At 48.9% G+C, this 18,076-nt stretch overlaps 1 protein-coding gene across 9 annotated transcripts in view; it reads left to right on the forward strand.

Moving 5' to 3' along the window:
• The first annotated feature begins 2,015 nt into the window (after positions 1-2,015).
• Positions 2,016-18,076, forward strand: part of CACNA1A (calcium voltage-gated channel subunit alpha1 A) — a 285,358-nt gene continuing 269,297 nt past the window's right edge. For all 9 annotated transcript variants that reach the window (XM_082729516.1, XM_082729517.1, XM_082729519.1 and 6 more), the window contains exon 1: positions 2,016-2,149. The gene's annotated coding sequence lies outside the window, so the exon portion shown is untranslated. The remainder of the gene's footprint in view (positions 2,150-18,076) is intronic.

Consider the following 18,076-nt stretch of genomic DNA (forward strand, 5'->3'; position numbering starts at 1 on the left):
GGGGGCTGTTTGCTGTCCCAGACCACAGGACCCCACGGCCTGTGATTTCCCTTTGCAGGCCAGGGGCTCACCTGCACTGGGGGTCGCACTCACTTGCAGGGGAGCCCCCCACCTCCTTCCGTTGGTCCGGACCAGGTCCAAGGGCTGCTTTCTCCCTATTCCACCCCACCCCATCTCTTTAAAAGTGAAAATATCAGGCATACACACGGCAGGGAGAAGACAATGAAAAACACAGTGGGCTTCCTGTCCCCATCAGCATCTTCCTCAGCATCGCTCTGCTTTTTGTGTTTCTCTTTCCCTCCCCTTTTTGGTGGAGTTTTTGTTTTTGTTTTTGTTTTTTTTTTAATTCCTATCACAGCAAATTAACCATTTTAAAGCAATCAAGCCTGCAGAGGTTAGGACACTGATAGCCATGCCACCACTGCCCCTGTCTAGTTTCAGAGCAAAAGAGATCTTGCGTCCATGACAGTCACTCCCCACCCCCCCCCCCGCCCCCAACCAGAAATTCACTTACCACCTCCATGGGTTTGCCTGTTCTGGATGTTTCATATAAATGGGATCATATACCAGGTGACCTTTTGGTGTCTGGCTTCTCTCACTGAACATCCCATTTTCAAGGTTCATCTGTATTCTAGTGTGAATCAGCCCTTCAATCTTTTTTTTTTTTTAACAGCTGAATAATATTCCGTTTGTATGGATATACCATATTGTCTTCATCCATTTGTCCCTTGATGGATGTTCTGGTGGTTTCCTGGAAACATCTTCTTCTCTCACCCATAAATACTTTAGTATGAATCTCTAACCAATAAGGATCTAAAAAAACCAACACGATGAAAATACCATCAACAGATTTTGAAAAATGAACACTGTTCCCTTAGGATTCCAGAACACCCAGCCTGAGTTCCATTTTCCGTCTAAACCACGCCACTTTCTTAGATATAGATGGTGATCATTTCACGGTGTGTACAAATATCGAATTGTTAGGTTGCCCACCTGAAACTGATAAAATGTTCTGCGTCAATTAGACCTCAATTAAAAAAAAAAAAAAAAAGCAAAAACAGTGCTTTCCCCAGTAAGATAGATATCCCTACTTCGGAAAAATATGGGGTCTCTCTGTGCCCCCAGAAGCCTCTTAGAGGAAAAACATTACCCTCTCTAAGAGGGCCCCTTTAAACAGAATCACAGGAGGGTCGGCTCAGTTATAAGTCCTTGCCCGTGGCAGGAAACCCTGGAACTTGCAATCAATTGCCTTTTTTTTTTTGCTTGGAAGTGCTGTTTTCCTTTTTTCTGCTTTTCTGTTTAAATAATACAGCCCCTCGGGCTAAGGAGAGGTGGGGGGTGGGTAAGGGAAAGCTGTTTGGAGAATGAACAGAAAGGACTCAGGGAGGGGGTTAGCAGCTGTCTGCTAATGATTGTTTTTTTTGTACGAGCATCAATAATTTAGGTTGCGATTGGCGGAGGGGAGACGGTTAAATTCTAAGCGTGATTCCACAGACTGCTGCTCACGCGTGTTCTACACGCCCCCTCCGCAGACCCCCCAAGAGGAAGAAGGAGAGCCCTCATGTTACCATCTTTCCTCTGCTGCTTAAGAGAAGCCCATCCGAAGGGAGGGGGGGGGGCTGGAGAATAAACAGCATCCTTCTAGGAACTAGGGTCCTGCCCCGTGCTTGCTGGGAGGTCGCCGTGCGGTGCTCAGGGGCTCAGAGAAAACAGCAACAAATTAATTTTCCCCCAGGAGCAATGGGGGGACACGTCTTTGGTTGGATCCACCTCCCCGAGCTGGGTCCCGGCGGAGCACTTTGCTGGAAATGATCAGTTGCTGCTGAGCTGTCGGTCCCCCCCCCCCCCGCCCCTCCTCCCAGAATCAGGGAAACCTCCTCCTCCTCTTTTTTCCCCCTGGCAGCTGGCACAGCAGCCCCACTTGGCGCTTGCCTTTGTGGGGAGCCCTCAGCTCAGAACACGGCTGCTCCTGGCGTCCCCCCTTCTTTCTCTTCTTCTCCTTTCCATTGGATGGGCAATGGGTGCGTGGGCTTCGGCCGGCTCGGCTCTCCAGACGTTGGCAAGGTGGGACCCTCAGGACAGCTGGAGGACCCGCTGCGCTGTCCACTAGCCTTGCCGCGGGAGGAGACCCGGAGCTCATGAGATACAGGTGAGTGAGTGGGGGCTTCCAGGGCTGGGGACGCCGCCGGGGCTGGGTCCTTCGGGAGAATCCAGTTCTTACTTCCTTGCTGCAACATTACCTCCATCTGCCAAGGTGGAAACGCGATGACCTCCCTCATCCCCTTCCTGAGAATAGTATTTGGGGGTGGGGTGCGGTGGGGAGAGAGCGTTTATTTCCAGATTTTACTTGTTTCTGTCTCAAAAACCGCTTCCCCTTTCTGAATAGTTTCTCTGCGCAGGAAGTAGGGGGCAGACCCCTCGTCTCCAGCGAGTACTGGTTTCTTAAAAATCCAGTCTCTTTGAACCGCTCTTAGCCACCTTGCCGCGCCTCTGTCTTTGCCACTTGCCCTGGGCTTGTGCTGTTTCCCCAGTGATTAGTTTCTGATCGAAGCCAAATTGTACTTTTTGTGTGTCCTCCGCTCTCATCCCGCCTTCACTCAAGTCTACATGAGCGGCTCTCTGCTTTGAGACCCAAGCAGGTTCTACAAGGGACGGGGCTCGGGATCATGCGCGCCTCCCCTCCCCCATCGCTTCTGCCTTTGGTGTTGTGTGTGGGGGGGTCCCCCCAAGCAAAAGTTGCCTCCGCCTGGTGTGGCCCGGCCTTGTTTTCTGTGCTCAAGTTTGCGTGAATGCGTTGGAAAACGGGAGATGGCAGATGGAGTTTAGGCTGTTGAGAATAATTACATCGTCTTAGGAAACCGCTTGCTCCGCTTAATATTTAATATTCTCCCCTCCCTTGCGCCAAATGACAAGCAGCGACAGCGCTTGTCTCCCCTCTAGGCCAATCCCTCCCTTTTATTTTGGACACACTTGACTCTCGGCGTGGCTTTTGTTCCTTCAGGAGTGAGAGAGACTGGCAGCGGGATCCTTCTCTTTTCCCTCTTGCTCTAGCGGCCGGACAGCGACAGCCTTGCAGGACACGTGCCCAGGCGGAGACCGCAAGGGGCCGGAGGGGGGAGGCTGGCGGCTAGGTTCCTCCTGGGTTCTCGGGGGCTCCTGCTTGGGAGGCCTGGGAGACTGAGCCCCGAGAAGGAACCTGAATAGATTGTAAACAGGAGGAATGAGCACCTTTCCGGAGGCGGCAGCCTCGCTAGGGCTGAACCAACAGGAAGGGGAGCCCCCGCTGGCGCCCCCTCACTCTTTAGCTCTGAGCCAGGGTCCTGGGGATGGCTTCCACCGGTCGCTTTTCCTGTTCAGAGTTCAGGACTTCAGACCATCCTTGCCATTTCCCACGCAGACTCTTCCAGGGACAGTCTTGGGCCCCTGGCGGGGTGGGGGGGTGGGGTGGGGGAGGGTGTTAGGATGGGGAATGAATGGAGGCCAGGGGTCTGTATTGGCTGCTGGTCCCTCCTGTCCCATTTGATCTCTAGGCTATAGGACACCCCAAACCTAGGCTGCAGGAAGCCCCCACAACTCCAAACATCTTGAGTAGCTGGGTTTATCCCTGTTGGTATGTTTTTCCTCCAGAGATTTGCAGAAAGGCCTACAGATGTCCCTTAGGGCTAAATGCCATCCTACCTCTTGGAGGGTTTAATAAGTGAGATTTAACTCCATTCTGCTGTGTGTCTACCGCCTTCTCCTCCCCGCCCCCCACCCCAATAAACAGAAAGATCAAGACCAAGATTCCAGAGACAAAGGGTGGATTTGACATTGAACAAAGTACTGGGCAAATGACCCGCAAAGTAATGCCCAGGGCAGCTCTGGGACGTCAGAAACTCTGGCCAAGGATTTTACTTATTTATTGTATGATTCTTTTTGAAATGTTAGCTTACAAGACCAGAGGGCCCTAATGACCTGGGGCAAGTGAGGGGAAATTCTGTTCTAGGATCTTTCAACCCTCTCTGTCTCCACTGTGACAGGCAAGGACTCTTGGGTTGTTCTACCCCCTCTGGCAAGGCTAAGCCTGTCTGAAGGAGGAGGCTGACTGACTCCGCTGCTCATCAGAATCCCCAGACCTTCCTTCTGAAAGAGCCAGCAGCACCCTAGAGGAATGCAGAGTCTTAGGTCCCACCCAGCCCTGCCGATTGCAGAGCTGGTGGGAGCATCACAGGACCCTCAGTGTGTCACTGTTCTTGGCTGACCACCAGCTGAACCCTGGTGCCCTCCTCCTAGAGTTCCTGGAAGGCCTGGCTAGGTGACGTGTACAGTCCTGGGTATACAGGAGGTGCTCACGAAATCTTGGCTACTTTTTTAATAAGCACATTTTTTCTTTTTAAATTCACTTTTAAAATTTGTTTCTTTTAAAAAAAATTATTTTCATTATTTATTTATTAGGAAAAAAAAAAGATTTTATTCACTTGACAGAGAACACAGGCAGGGGGAGTGGCCAGCAGAGGGAGAGGGACCTTGATGGTGGGGCTCGATCCCAGGACCCTGGGATCATGACTTGAGCCAAAGGCAGCCCCTTAACGGACGGAGCCACCCAGGCGCTCCTCTTTCTTTTTTTCAAAATGAAAAAAAAAGTTACATTATTTTAGAAAGAGGACATGTCACTGGATGTAGTTACGGTGAGTTTTAAAAGAAAGGTCAAGGACGTTAGGCTTTTGATAAATTGGCTACTTTTAAAGTACTTTCGAGAACGAGGGCGTATGTCCAATTTCTTCTTTTCTTTTTAAATTATAAAATACAGGGGTGCCTGAGTGGCTCATTGGGTTAAAACCTCTGCCTTTGGCTCAGGTCATGATACCAGGGTCCTGGGATCGAGCCCCACATCCAGCTCTCTGCTCTGCAGAGAGCCTGCTTCCTCCTCTTTCTCTCTCTGCCTTCCTCTCTGCCTACTTGTGATCTCTGTCTGTCAAATAAATAAATAAAATCTTTAAAAAAATTATAAAATACACATAATGCACAATTTACCATTTTAAAGTGCATAATTTGGGGGGAAGATTTATTTTTTAAAGTAATCTCTACATCCGACGTGGGTCTCGAACTCACAACCCCAGGATCAAGAGTTGCATGCTCCCGCTGAGCCAGCCCGGTGCCCCTTAAGGTGTATACTTTAATGGGGTTTAGTACATTCACAATATTGTGCAACCGTCCCCTCTCTCTTGTTCCAGAATATTTCCATCACCCTGAAGGGGAGTTTCCTACTGATGAGGCAGGCGCTCTGCCTTCCCCCTCCCTGGCAACCGCCAATCTGTGTTCTGTCTCCGTGGGTCTCCCTATTCTCTATATTTCCTATAAATGGAATCATACAGGGGCGCACAGTCATTGGAGTGCATGACTTTGCATCTTGAGGTTGTGAGTTCGAGCCCCATATCGGGTGTAGCGATTACTTAAAAATAAGATCTTAAAAAATCGTAAATGGCATTATAAAATGGACTTTCTTTCACTTCTAATTTGTTTTTTTGTAGTTCCCATTTCTCTCTTTCCTGCCTTTCACACGATCCACCTATCCCTGCCCTGAATCGTGCAGGTCCGATAGGAGGTACAGAACCGCATCACTGGACCTACTAATCGCATGTTCATTAGTTACTACGAACAAAGTGGAGGGGGGCGCAGTCTTCAAACGTTTTTTTAAGACTGGGTGCGAGGGCTAACCATCTTTTTCTAAAGTGGCTCCAACTTTTGTATCCAGTTCTGTCTCTCCAGCAAATATCATCACTGAAGTTTCTTGCAGCCTTAAAGGGTGATAGTTCTAGATGATTTTGAGAGTTTTAAGATCCCAGGGCACATGTTAGCTGAATCATGGTGGCGTCCAGTGAGCATTCAGTAAATATTTGTTGAGAGAAAAAAGCCCATCTGCACGAATAATTATCATCATAATGAATTCATGTCATAACATATTAACACACTCATACCACACACAGCCAATGACTGGCCGAAGGGGCAGAATGAGCTAGGGGGGACAATGAAACCCTCACCCGAGGTCAGAAACACGTATTGAACAGGGGGGGAAAAAATCCAAAGATGCAGAGTATGGGCCAAACTACCCTCCTACTCCTGCCGAGGACATTAGAGAGAACAGATGTAGGTTGGTTTAGTTTAAGAAACAACATTGGAGGAACACTCGTCCCTGGGAGAAATTCCCATCCCCGCCCCCACCCTGGCAGTCTGTCCTTTTTACTTTTATTTATTTATTTATTTATTTATTTAAAAGATTTTATTTATTTATTTGACAGAAAGAGATCACAAGTAGGCAGAGAATCAGGCAGAGAGAGAGGGAAGCAGGCTCCCTGCTGAGCAGAGAACCAGATGTAGGGCTCGATCCCAGGACCCCGAGATCATGACCTGAGCCAAAGGCAGAGGCTTTAACCCACTGAGCCACCCAGGTGCCCCTTACTTTTATTTTTAAAAAAAGATTGTCTAGGGGTGCCTGGGTGGCTCAGTGGGTTAAGCCTCTGCCTTTGGCTCAGGTCATGATCCCAGGGTCCTGGGATGGAGCCCCATATCGGGTTCTGTGGTCGACAGGGAACCTGCTTCCCCCCCCTCTCTGCCTGCCTCTCTGCCTACTTGTGATCTCTTGTTGTCAAATAAATAAATATCTTTAAAAATAATTTAAAAAGTTGTTTGAAGGAGAGAGCGAGCACATGAGCAAGGGCAGAAGGAGAGGGAGAAACAGACTGCCCCGCAGCGCAGGGAGCCTGAGGGGTTCAATCCCAGGACCCCAGGATCATGACCCGATCTGAAAGCAGACGCCTAACCGACTGAGCCACCCAGGCGCCCTTGACCTTTTTACTTTTAAACCGTCCAGCACAGATAGAGTCAAGCAAGTTTAAGAGCAAGAGTGAGAGAGAGAGAGAGAGAGAATGATAAATGACAGCGTCTGGAATTTTGATCTGGCTGCCCTATTCCCCAGCCTGGACAAGAGCGATCACTGATCTACCTTTCGACAAGTACTACCTGTGTCTTTCTTGCAGGCCAGGCACTGAAGTAGATTTGGAGGATTCAGCAGAGAAGGGAGTTGCACTGGTAGCCATAGGTGTGAAAACGACAGTGTTATCTAGGGCTTACCATGAACAGGACACTGTTCTAAGCATGTTACATAGAAAGAAATTATTTTATAGTTTCAACTCTGCCCAGAGAGCTGAAGTGGTTTGCCCAAGGTCACACAGCAGGAAGTGGCAGATCTAAGATCCAATCCCAGGCTGGCTAGCTGCAAAGTTGAGGGCATTTCTCCACCAACTCCCATCAATCACTGGTTGAGGGCTATCCAAGGGTTTCGACTCCCCAGGGCCCCTGGCCCATTCCTCAGTCCTGTGGCCAGGATGAGCCCCAGGCAGGGAGTGACAGGTGTTGGAGGTAGGTAACCATGGGCATGTGTGGACAGATGTGGAGTTTGGGCACTGGCTAATTGAATTCCCTTGGAGGCTTCCTAGCAGAGGCATCTTTTGAACTGGAGTTGGGGTGGGGAGAGGGAAGGGCATTCAGGATGGAGACAGGTGTGGAAGTCCGGGGTGCTCTTAGGATCGGCACAGGGGGAGTCCTTTTGGAAATATCCAATGGGTGACCTGTCTATTCAGTCAATGATGAATTAGGGGGAGGAGATACTCAGGGAGATATGAGTACGGAGGAAGGCATTACAGTTCATCTGAGTGGGCAAATGAGAGCCCAAACCATGGCCAGTGGGATAGGAAGTACTAGGTAGAGTCCTCAGCCCTGATGATGAGTAAAATATGGGGTGAAGGAAGGGGAGAGGGGACCCCACAGTGGTTGGGAGGATGAATTCCATTGCATTTTGAATTTCTTGCAAATTTGACAACCAGAGGGCCCTTGTGAACACCCGAGTCTGGGCATCTGCCTTCTCTGCGTAGAATCCTGCATGGCTCCCACCTCACCCAGCAAAGACCCACAAAACCCTGCACCCTCTGTCCCTGTCACCTCTCTGTCCTCAGCTCCTTCCATTTGTCCTCACTCGCTCCACCACTCCAGCCACACAGGCCTCTATGCTGCTCCTTGAGGACACTAGGCCTGCTGCAGCCACAGGCCCTTTGCACTGGCTCTTCCCTCTGCCTGGAATGCTTTTCTCCACCCAGACACCCTCATGCCTCCCCCTACGCCTGTTTTAGGTCTTTACTCCAAAGTTTCTTCCTCAATGGGGCCTCTTCTGGCCATCTTCTCTAAGTGACATGCCACTTCCCCTTCCTTTCTCCTCGCCCGGTTTCTTTCTTTCTTTCTTTTTTTTTTTTTTTTTAAGATTTTTTAATTTATTTGACAGACAGAAATCACAAGCAGGCAGAGAGGCAGGCAGAGAGAGATGGGGGGAAGCAGGCTCCCTGCTGAGCAGAGAGCCCAATGTGGGGCTCAATCCCAGGACCTTGAGATCATGACCTGAGCTGAAGGCAGAGGCTTAACCCACTGAGCCACCCAGGCGCCCCCTCCTCACCTGGCTTCTTTTCTCTATCTGACATTCTGGATATTTTACTTGTTTATCTTGTTTCTTGTCTGTCTCCCCCACTGGAATCTCAGCTCTGCAAGGGCAGGGATTGAGTCCCTTTTGTTCACTGCTGGGTTCCTAGTGTCTAGAACAGGGCCTGGCACACAGTAGGAGCCCAATAAATACTGCTGGGCTAGTGAATAAATACGTGAGTGAGCAAGCGAGCGATGGGAACATAACAAAGTCATGACCTGAATGAAACTGGGAGAAAGAATTCAGTCGGAGATTCAGTGGCAGAATCTGAGATTCAGATTCTCTCCTTCTTCAGTCCTAGCCAATGTCCTGGGGCTGCCCATGAAATCCAGCCATCCCCAGGTGATCTGTCCATGCCAGTGGGAGGGAGTACGCATGTCCCAGCTGTGCTGTGATCCGCCAGCAAGGGAGAAAGCAGGTGAAAACAGACCGTAACTGTGTTGTGGCTTCTTCTCACCAGGGGACGGACCTTTGCAGCCGTGCTCAGAGTCGCGTTGGCAGTCTGGTCTCAGCTCAGCCTTCAGCCTCCGCCATCTGGCCTGGCATTTTATTCAGCTCTTTTCTCATGTATTTGGGACAGTTCTGGAGTTTTGCTCCAAGCAATGAGAGTTCTTGCTGGCCCTGGCTTTACTTTTCATGTCACCTTGCTCTTTGCGTCTCTGTGCAAAGGTGGGGTGTGGGGTGAGTCCACACTGCTGGAATCGGGGAGCCTTTGTAGATGTCTGTCTCTGCTTATTGTGCCCTCGGTGAGTGGGTGTCAGGACCAGAGGCCAGAAGGTTGATACACTGGGACCACTGGGAATATGTAAGGACCTTTATAAAGATGTGTGGGTGGGCACCTGGGCGGCTCAGTTGGTTAAGCAACTGCCTTCAGCTCAGGTCATGATCCCGGAATCCAGGGATCGAGTCCCACATTGGGCTCCCAGCTCCATGGGGAGTCGCTTCTCCCTCTGACCTTCTCACCTCTTATGCTCTCTCTCACTGAATAAATAAATAAAATCTTTAAAAAAAAAAAAGATGTGTGGGTGTTTTTGGAACACCTCTTAGGATTTTCTTTTCATGCACATAGAAAATTTTAACAGAATACACATAACATAAAAATTTATCATTTTAGCCAGTTTTCAAGCGTACCGTTCAGTGGCATTAAGGACACTCATGTTGTGCAATCATTCTTGCCATCTGTCTCCAGAACCTTTCCATCTTCTCAAATGGAAACTCTGTCCCCATGAAACATGGACTCCCCATACCCTCCTCCCTCCCCTGCTCAGCCCCTGGCTCCCACCACCCTACTGTCTGTCTCTCTGCATTTGACTCCTCTGGGGACCTCATGAAATTGGAATCAGACAGGATTTGTCCTTTTGTGACTGGCTCAACGGAATGTCCTCAACGTTCACGCGTGTTGCAGCAGGTATTAGAATCTCCTTCCTCTTTGGGGGGCCACTGGCTGCCTCGGAAGCGTAGGACTCTTGATCTCGGAGTTGTGGGTTCGAGCCCCACATTGGGTACAGAGATTACTTAAAAACAAAATCCTTAAAAAAATACTTTCCTTCCTTTTTAAGGGCTGAATAATATTCCACTGTCCTATATACCACATTGGGTTTATCCATTTATCTCTGGGTAGACATCTGGGTTGTTTGCTTGTTACTGGTTTTCGCTCCCACCAACAGTGCACAGGCTTGCCTCTTCCATTCACCCTTGCCAACACATGTCATCTCTTGACCTTTCGATAATAACCATCTTAATGGTGTGAATATTTCTGTGTGGTTTTGATTTGCATTTCCCTGATGATTCGTGACACCTTGTTACTTGGCACCTTTTTACTCTCTTGGTAGCCGTTCAGATGTCTTCTTTGGAAAAAGTCTAATTAGTTCATCTGCCCATGAATTTTTTTTTTTTAATACCGAGTTGTATGAGTTCTTTGTAGATTTGGCATGCCAACTCCTTATCAGATCTACGATTTGTAGGCATTTTCTTCCATTCAGTAAGTTGCTTTTTCATTTCTCTGACGGCTTCCTTTGCTGAACAGAAGCTTTTCAGTTTGATGTAGTCCCATGTATTGATTTTTGCTTTTGTTCCTCCCCGTTGTAAGTTTTTACTTCTAGGCAGATCCTTGACACTCGCCCCAAACCTGGCTACCTGCTCTGCAGACTGTTTGTTCAAGGCCTGGAAATTACTTTTACCATCAGCCAAATAAAACATCATCCGGGAGGTGACAAATGCATTTGAAGGTCGGTTAAAAATGACATTTGGATTATCGTCCTCCTGGCTGTTCAAATCCACGGTCCGCTGAATTTCACACTCGTCAGCCTGGACCTCTGGAGGGGATATGATTTCTGTGGGACTAAGCAACCTTTCTTTGTGCAGGGTGAGATTAAGATGCTTTATTGACTGAGGTTTAAGCACACAGACGAGACAGGAAGGAGTGAAACTGCCCGAGAGAGCCTCAAACAAAAGGAGGAAAAAGAGGAAAGGTTGAGAGAGAACAAGAGAGAAGAGGGGGGGTGATTTCACATGGAGATGTTATTTCTTAGCTCGATCTCCCTCTTTCAAAAAAAAAGATTTTATATTTGAGAGAGAGAGGGAGGGAAAGAGAACGAGCAGGGGGAAGAGCAGAGGAAGAGGGAGAGGGAATTTCAAGCAGACTCCCCTCTGAGCATGGGGGCTTGATCCCAGGACTCTGAGATCATGACCTGAGCAGAAATGAAGAGTCAGACACTGAACTGACTGAGTCACCCAGGCGCCCCTCCTGGCTCTTTTTCTTTCTTTCTTTCTTTCTTTCTTTCTTTCTTTCTTTCTTTCTTTCTTTCTTTCAATTATTTGACAGAGAGAGAGAGAGAGATCATAGGTAGGCAGAGAGGCAGGCAGAGAGAGGGGGAAGCAGGCTCCCTGCTGAGCAGAGAGCCCGATGAAGCCCTAACCCCCCCCCCCCCCCCCCCCGTGTGATGGCCTTGGAGATGGGGCCTTTGGGAGTTAGACGGGATCCCAGGGTGGGGCCTCTCCTGGTGGGATTAGTGTCCTTCCAGCAACCTTCCAGCAACCCTGGAAGGCTTGCTCTTTCTGTCTCCTCCATGTGAGGACGACACAGCAAGAAGGTGGCGACTGCAAGCTAAGGAAGAGTTCTCCCCAGGAACTGACTGTGCTGGTCTCAGACTTCCAGCTTCTAGAAGTGTGAGGAAATACATTTCTGTTGCTTAAGCCGCTCAATCTCTGACTTGGTCTGGCAGCCCGAGCTGCCAGACAAGTGTGTTGCTGTAACAAAAAGACCCCTAAGGGATGGCAGGTTAATAAGCACCATGGAATTTTGCTTCTAACACACCTGATAGCCCTGGGAGTGTGTTCCTGGCCGGCAGATGGCTCTCCTTCTCTGCACCATGCCTCAAGATCATGGGGGGCAAAATCCTGACTGCCATGGATTGTTTATGTTTCAGGAGACGTGGGCCTTGCAAGAAAATTGCTCAGGGCCGGACTCTGGGTTGGACCTCAGAGAAAGGTCTTGGGAGTCCCATATCCCTGGTCCATAAACCCAGGTCCCATATCCCTGGCCTGTCTGCTCTGTGCTCTGGGAACTTGGGTAAGCCACTGTAACTCACTGCCTCACTGAAGCTCAGTCTCTTTTTTTTCTTTAAAGATTTTATTTATTTATTTGACAGACAGAGATCACAAGTAGGCAGAGAGGCAGGCAGAGAGGTTGGGGGAAGCAGGCTCCCCGCTGAGCAGAGAGCCGGATACAGGGCTTGATCCCAGGACCCTGGGATCATGACCTGAGCCGAAGGCAAAGGCTTTAACCTACTGAGCCACCCAGGTGCCCCTGAAGCTCAGTCTTATCTGTTACACGAGGGAGTAGATTTCTCACCTCCTCTGGGACTTGTATTTAGGAGAGACCCGACCTCTGGCTCTTTTCCTACCCAACTCAAAACTTAGCTGTTAAGAGGTGGGGCACGTCTAATCCTTCTTAATGAATTTCCTATGCTTCTTTCAACTTTAAAAAATTTTTATGATGTAACATGCAGGAAAATGCTCAAATGATTTTTTACACATGCATATATACTGGTTCCCCTTCAGGTCAAGAGTCAAGGAACTTCTATCCACCCCCGCCCCCGCCCCCGACCCAGTGACTTGCCAGGTTAAGCAGATAAAAAAATTTTAGAACACCTGGTTGAAATCAAATTTCAGAGAAGCAGTGAAGTGCTTTTTCGTGTAAGTATATCCCATGCAACTGGGCATTCTGTATTTTATCTGGAAGTCTCACCAGCAGGCTCCCTTGTGTTCCATCCCAGTCCATAGCTCCCCACCCCCAAGGTCAAAAGCATTCCTCTGATTCTCATCACTGTAGATTCATTCCGCCTGTTTTTGAACTTCATGACAATGAAATGATGCAGTGGGGTCTGCTCTGTGCCTGTCTGTGAGTTTCCTCCACATATTGACTTTAGCACATTCTTTTTTTTTTTTTTTAAAGGATTTTTATTTATTTGAGAGAGAGACTGAGAGAGAGTACGAGCTGGGGAAGGGGAGGGCAGAGGCAGAGGGGAAGCGGGCTCCCCATGCTGAGCAGAGAGCCCGAATTGGGCCTCGATCCCAGGACCCTGAGATCATGACCTGAGTTGAAGGAGGATCCTTAGCCAACAGAGCCACACAGGCACCCCGCACATTCTTTTTCATTGTTGCATAGTATTCCCTTAGATGGCTATGTTGTTGTTTATTTCCCCTTTTCTTTTTTTTTAAGATTTTATTTATTTATTTGACAGAGAGAAATCACAAGTAGGCAGGCAGAGAGGCAGGCACAGAGAGAGGAAGGGAAGCAGGCCCCCTGCTGAGCAGAGAGCCCGATGTGGGACTCGATCCCAGGACCCTGAGATCATGACCTGAGCTGAAGGCAGCGGCTTAACCCACTGAGCCACCCAGGCATCCCTATTTCCCCTTTTCTTGTTGATGGACCTTTGGGTTGCCTCCGGTTTGGAGCTACTATAATTTTTTAAAAAATATTTTATTTATTTATCTGACAGACAGAGATTACAAGTAGGCAGAGAGGCAGTCAGAGAGAGGAGGAATCAGGCTCCCTGCTGAGCAGAGAGCCTGATGTGGGGCTCGATCCCAAGACCCTGGGATCATGACCTGAGCTGAAGGCAGAGGCCTCAACCTACTGAGCCACGCAGGCGCCCCTGGAGCTACTATAAATAGAGCTTTATGATTATGACTTTTGGCAGCTTTATGCATTCAGGAATGCAACTACCTGACTGTTTTAAGTTGTTCCATTTGCTTCCAGACATGGGGGAAAGACATCCACTGGCACCAGGGAATCCTATGTCCTTCCAATGTGTAGGACGAGCCTGAGAAGTTTTACAGAACGGTTTTCCTTAGCTTTTTCTCTTCATTGCCATACTTCCACTAATTTTCACGGGAGCTAAAGCTGCTTTACCAGTAATTGGTGCTTGTTTCGCTCATGGGTGGTGACTCCTGGTCCCTAGCACAGCTGTGTAAATGTTCCTGTCCACGTGCAGGGGGCCACAGCAGGCCTCCAGACTTCCCTCTGGTCGCCTCCCTCCCCACTCCTTCCCCAGAGCTCTGGCACCAGCCCATATTAATCACAGCATCTCCAGGTGCCATCCGGTTGCCATGGAAACTCAGGCTGGTCCAGGCATGGCAGTGGGGGGTCAGTCCCCCACCACAGGTGCTGCTTCAATTTGGATTCGGAAAGTGGTGAATACAGTGATACCTGGTGCTTTGTAGAATTCTGTTCTTAAAGCATTAACAGTAGAGCTCTCTGTGGCCTCAGGCTTCATGTGGCTTATGTTCTCCTGTTTGCTTTTCCCCATTGTCTCCTCTTTGCACCGTCTGTTCGTGGAACCTGGCTGCTTCTGAGGGAAGCAAACCCCACATGCTTTGCCATTTCCTCTGCGCTGTGGTTGGGCAAACAGAGAGAGGGAACAGCACACCTGGCCATGGGGCCCAGCTGGTGCCAGGGACGGACACCCGGCTGGGAAGTGCCCATTGGCTGGGGAGGTGTTTATTTCTCATGTGTACACATGGGACAGCTGGGGCTCCATTGGAACCGCTCCTCGGAGCCTGCTGGATGGTGTGGCTGGAGCAGCTGTCCCCCATCCCCACGGCTGCCAGGCTCTGCCTGCCACAGAATCAACAGGAAAGCCAGTATTGACCACGTGCTTTTCATGGGCTAGTGCAGAGCTCAGGATGTTGCCTTCCCACAGGCTGGCTCGCTGACCCCTCGTGATGGCTCTCTCTGGCACCTATCACCATCTCCGTGTTATGCAGGAGAGAACAGACTTGGAGGGTTCAGTAATTTGCTGGGGACGACACGGCGAGTTAGCTGATCATGTGCTGGGGTCAGACCTGGTGTCTTCTTTCCCACCATCCTTCTTCATCCCTTTCCTACTCAGAAGTCCCAGACCCTAGGCAGTTGCAAGGTGGTTCAGGATGTTTTCCTGGGTAAACCCATTCCTGAGATCATTCATTTAGGCAAGAAATATTTAAGGCACCAGGGACCCAGGAGCAACAAGGCAGATCAAGATCCTTGCCCTGGCAGTGCTGACTTCCTTTGGGGGAGGCAGATGTTATCCAAGACTGCTCGTAAGTGCCAGTCCCAGAGAGGGACCACGCCATGAGGAAGACCGGTTGGAGGATGTGATGGGGAGTGCCTGGATTTGATCAGAGCCCCAAATGATAAAAAGGAGATGGCCTGCTGGAGATGCGGGGAACAGCATTCTAGGAAGAGGGAACAGCAGTGGCAGAGGTAGAGCTAAGAGGGCAAAAGGGAGAAGAGAAAGGGATGAGTTCAAGGAGAGTGGACAGCCCTGTAGAGTGTGGCTTTTAGTCCTGTAACAGGGGAAGTGCTGACCACAGACTTTCAGGACCCACTGGCTGCAAAGCAGTGTGCAGGGTGGGAGGTGGGAGTGGGAATGGGGAAGCCCACTGCCCGGGAGAGGCAGCTACCTGAGTCCAGATGAGTGTTGTGGTGGGGGGCATGCAGTAGCCAGAAGTGATCAGATTCAGGATATATTTTGGAGGCGAGTGGTTGGGACACAATGCATCTGATGCAGGGAGTGGAGGCAAGTGAGTCAGGAGTGACCGTTCATTTTGTGGTTTGGGCATCAGGGTAAATTGGGAAACCCACATCGAAATGGGGAGCCCGGGAGTGTGTGCTGTAGGGCAGGGTGGGGAATGGAACATCCTGGCTTGGGGCTGTGGGACAAGCAGGTGGAGGTCTCAGATGTCACCTGGAGTGTATGCCTTAGGTCTCATCTTTCCTGTTCCTCCTCCCAGCTTCCTGGGTATAAATACACCTTCTGTAGACGTGCGGGACTTTCTCCATCAAGGTGCTTCAACTGTGCCTGGTCTCTAGGGTTTTAGCAAAGTGATAGGTAATATACAACACACCCAAACTGTCAGCTAGATTCTTTTTTTTTTTATTTAAATACTGATGCAGTAATAATTTTTTTTTTTTTTTTTTTTGGCAGGAAGGGTCAACCCCTGCAGGTAGAAAAGGAACCTGATAGCAAGGCACGTGAATCTACCTTCTGTCCTCAGCTTTATTTCTGTAAAATGGGAAGGAAAATGCCTTCCGTGTGTGTGCTTATAAAAGGAATAACAGAATTTGTTTTCCACACAAAGAAAATGTACGCAGAAAAACACAAAGACTTTAGAAATACACAATTGCAGATGTTTTAGAGTAAGGTTTCATGAGAGTAAATTGGAGTGTAAAGGCATCGTGAAGGATAGATCTATTAAACTCCACCATTTGAAAGATTTGGAAAAAACTCTTGTCATTAAACTGATAATGAACTGATCTGCTTAGGAGGGGCTAGGAGAGCACTTTGGATGCTTCCAGCAGGATGAGAGGAGATAATTGGGGGTTGGGAGAGATAAGCTTCCATCCCCACACCTATTTTATTTATCTGTTTATTTTGGCAATCCAGAGGTGGCCTGAACCCATCTCCTTACACCTCTGGGTGTTAAGGTGACTTATACTACATTTGTGCATGAGATTCAGCCTCCTAACTCTATTTCATTCATGCTAGCCTTCCAGTGGGTTTGCTTTTCTAAGTCAGATGCAGAGTGGCTAGTGGTGGGGACTTTTCAAGTGGCACAAATAAGTCCGAGGTTGAAAATATGATGCTGGGTGAGGTGGGCATTCCAAAAGTCATGGACTGTCTCACTCCAGGAGGAAGCAAGTAGAGTCACCTCCATGGTCCCCAAGGTCCCATAAGCTCTGCCCCATTGCATCCCCACCCTCCTCCCTTCTACCCTCTCCTCAATCCCTAACAACTGCTAGGGCCTCTGCATTGCTCCTTGAGCAAGTCACACATTGTCTGGCCTCAGGACCTTTGCACCTGCTCTTCTTTCTACCTAGAAAACTCCTCCCTTCAGATACACACATGACTCCTGCATGACTTTCTTATGACCTCTGCTCACATGTCATTCCCTCAGTGGGCCATCTCTGACCTCCTATTTAGTACAATAACCAGCTCACCCAACACTTCCTTTATTATGGACTCAATTAGGTCCCCCATTCTTATATTGGAACACCAACCCCCCAATACCTCAGAATGTGGCCGTATTTGGAAAGAGAACCTTTAGAGAAGTAATTAGAATAAAATGAGGTCATACAGGTGGGCTGTAATCAAGTGTGACTGGTGTCCTTGTAAGAAGAGGTTAAGACAGAGACATACACTGAAGAAAGACCATGTGGAGGCACAAGGAGAAGACAGCCACCTACAAGCCAAAGAGAGGGCTCCAAAGAAATCAGTGCTGCCAACACCTTGATCTTGGACTTGCAAGCCTCCAGAATTATGGGGAAGTAAATTTCTGTTCCTTAAGCCACCCACTCTGTGATACTCTATTATGACATCTCCCGCAAACAAACACACCTTTCCTGATTAATTACCACCATACTTTGAGCCCCTAATCTCTACATAATGTACTTTTAAAAAAAAATTCAGCATACATCTGCCCCCCAGTAGAACGTCTGTTCCACGACAGGAGGATATTTGTCTCATTCTGGGCTGTGTCCCCAGCTCCCAGCAAGGGCTCTTCCACAGCGGCTGCCTCCCTAGTGTTTGTTGAGTGAATAAGTGAGTGAAAAATGGAGACAAAGATCTAGGGACTCTGAGTTCCTCCAAGTGCTCTCTGGTGCTCAGTAGCCACCTGCTATATGTGTGAGTGTTGGGAACCCTGTTCCTTTTTTCAAAAACCCAGCCAGGTGACAAAGAGTAGGCATACCAGATAGACAGCCACACCCCACGTGGATTTTATTTCTTTATTTATTTTTTATAAACATATAATGTATTTTTATCCCCAGGGGTACAGGTCTGTGAATCGCCAGGTTTACATACTTCACAGCACGCACCATAGCACATACCTTCCCCAATGTCCATAACCCCACCTCCCTGTCCCATACCCCCTCCCCCCAACAGCCCTCAGTTTGTTTTGTGAGATTAAGAGTCACTTATGGTTTGTCTCCCTCTCAATCCCATCTTGCTTCATTCATTCTTCTCCTACCCCCTAACCCCCCATGTTGCATCTCCACTTCCTCATATCAGGGAGATCATATGATAG

Source organism: Mustela nivalis (assembly GCF_964662115.1).
Source record: "Mustela nivalis genome assembly, chromosome: 1".
NCBI classification, from domain to species: Eukaryota; Metazoa; Chordata; class Mammalia; order Carnivora; family Mustelidae; genus Mustela; species Mustela nivalis.